This window comes from Haemaphysalis longicornis, unplaced genomic scaffold, assembly GCF_048455015.1.
Source record: "Haemaphysalis longicornis isolate Haplotype H1 unplaced genomic scaffold, Haemaphysalis longicornis Haplotype H1 scaffold_12, whole genome shotgun sequence".
NCBI classification, from domain to species: Eukaryota; Metazoa; Arthropoda; class Arachnida; order Ixodida; family Ixodidae; genus Haemaphysalis; species Haemaphysalis longicornis.
In genome coordinates this window covers 22165542-22168041 of record NW_027526225.1, presented here as the reverse complement: position 1 = coordinate 22168041, position 2500 = coordinate 22165542, and the positions used below count along the sequence as shown (strand labels likewise).

The 2500-nt window shown below is 51.5% G+C and overlaps 1 protein-coding gene across 1 annotated transcript in view; it reads right to left on the bottom strand.

Moving 5' to 3' along the window:
* LOC144162475 (very long chain fatty acid elongase AAEL008004-like) overlaps positions 1-2286 on the bottom strand; it is a 98999-nt gene extending 96713 nt beyond the window's left edge. The window contains exon 1 of the mRNA XM_077693016.1: positions 934-2286. The gene's annotated coding sequence lies outside the window, so the exon portion shown is untranslated. The remainder of the gene's footprint in view (positions 1-933) is intronic.
* Positions 2287-2500: the final 214 nt, after the last annotated feature.

Genomic DNA, 2500 nt, shown 5'->3' with positions numbered 1-2500 from the left:
TAGCACATGGAAGAGAAGAGACTGGCTAAATATCGAATCCCACTACTCGTCAAAGGTGTCGTGGCACCAACCAACCAAATGAAAGGTTATAATGATCGATGCAGTACGAAAAACTTTCTGATTAGGTGATTAAGAGCACAACAGCGTTCATTGCGGAGTACTATGGCGCACCGGTTTGGATTGTGAGCACTGCCCTGACATGCCTAACGACCTTTTTTTGTTTTAGGTATATTCGCACGCTCGGAAGTTGTTCACGCATAATAGTTGCATGTGGGAAAGAAAGTGTGCTGATTCACCGTCATGCAGATAAAAACTCGAAGTTGTTGCGACGCTTTTTTCTGCCGTAATGTTGAACGAAGCAACGCTTACAGGGTGGCCGGATTCTTTAGGTGATTTTTAAAACGTCGTGATGATCAATTCTTCATAGCTCCTCTGAATGTTCCTTCTTGGATTATTTTCTTCCTTCTTAGATTAGGCGCGTGCAATTTGCGGCCGGTCCGGTCGCACATATTCTCCGAAATGCCCCAAACAATCGTATCTGACCAGTTTCTGTCTAGCACCGTTTTATGCAAAGGAGGTAACTAAGGCTTTGAAAGTCCCCCAAATAAGCGGTAAAAACTTGCGATTTTGCGTGCTGCTTGTAAATGTCTCACATGCTGCGGCTACTTGACCTTTCATTCGAAACGTGCACGGCCCCCTCTTTTCTCGAGCGCAATCACCATTATTACTCTTTTTTCGTGCGCAATCACCGTGATCACTCTTTTCTTGTGCACAATTACCATGATCACTCTTCTCGTGCACAATCACCATGATCACTCATTTCTCGTGCGCAATCACCGTGACCACTCATTCATCAAACAACAAGAACAGCACCAGCAGAGGGGCGACACGAGAGCAGAGCACGCGGAGCCCCTGAACGTCGCCTGTACTCACCGCTTTGGCGCCCAACGTCGTCGACTTGGGCAGGAAAAAAGTCCTGCAGGTCGTCCCCTCCGGGGTCCGGTTCTTCGGCAACCGCTTGGAAGGCAGTGGTTCGACGCGATGGAATCTCGCGTGCCCAACTTCGTCAAACACAACGCCTTTTTGTGGGCCAACAAAAGATAGGTCGAGAAAACAATGGAAGAACTGATATCGACCGCGAGTTTGAGAAGTGTGCTGGAGGGGAAGCTATCTCTCCTTCTCTAGTTATCCGCTTTTTCGCTGGAATGGATCGGGGGAGAAAAAACTAACTTTTCGCTCCTCCTACCACGATAAGGTCTTCCCCTTCCCTTTTGGTTCTCCAAATGATCAGGTCCTGCGTTCCAGAGATAGAGAGGATCGCTTTCACAGCTTCCGACTGGGAGAAAGATGCTGCTCCGGAGTCTCTTCGGATGCTAACGTCGTTTTCCGTGCGGCCTGCGTAATTGCCACTCGAATCAGTGCCGGCTTCCACCGACGGGGCGTCCGACGTATTCCGATCACACCGTGGCGATGGGTTGTAGGCGCACTCAAACGACAATTGGAACTCAAAAGGTCGGAGGTGCGGATAACTACTCAACTCCTCAAGAATATATAAGCGATCGAGAGCTACTCTCTTCTTCTCTGATCAACCAGATAGAGGGGAGAGGGCAGATGGCTCGGTTAAGGTATTGCCCCACAACTACGGCAGAGCGATGTATTTAGCCCTGCTTGGCGTCTTGCGCAAGGGTGCCGAGCTTTCGCGATGGGCGGGAGATAAGCGAAGAATTCGAAATTTCTCTCGCTGAAGCGAGTTCGGGCTGTTTCGTTGCTTTGCTCTTTTGCCCGATTCCCGCTTCTGAAATAGGCTGCGGCGTCGCAGGCTAGGCAATGCCGTACGATGGCCGATAGCGTGGCCCCTCCGTGGACACTGACCGAAAAAAAAATGAAGACACGTGCACAAGGAGGCGACAACGACCGCCAGGAAAGGAGGGAGGGACGCGCTGTCCGCGGTCCTTGGCGTTGTTAGCTGTAGGTGGGTCGAATCTCGTTGAATCACACTGCACAGCTCGCAATAGTCGTCGTTGAGGAGAAACGTCGACGGCGTTCACGCAGGCTGTCGAGAGTCGGCGTTGAATATTGCGCGCGCTCCTTGACGAAACACACAAAACTCCGAGTGGATCCCGGACTGCAGGCCCGGGGAGGGAAATAAAAAAATAGACGATCACACGGGCAGGTATCACAAGCACCACACGGAGAAAACAATTTGTGGAGGAACTGGGAATAAAAAAAAAACAAAACTTGCTCCCGTGGGAGTGGATGGACGGAATGTGAGACGTGGACGCGGCGTTATGCGAGCGCGTCTTCGCGACGAAAAGTGGGACGCGCGGCTATTTAAACGCCGGCCGGTCGGCGGAGGGATACACGCCAGCTGAGAGCGTGGAGCGAATTGAGAGGAAGGGGGCGTGTACAGGTAGTTCAGCGATTTACCGCGAGATGGCGCGGTAGGTGCACGGTGACGTCACGGGGGTTGGATTAGAGAGGAAGGACGACTCGACTTTTG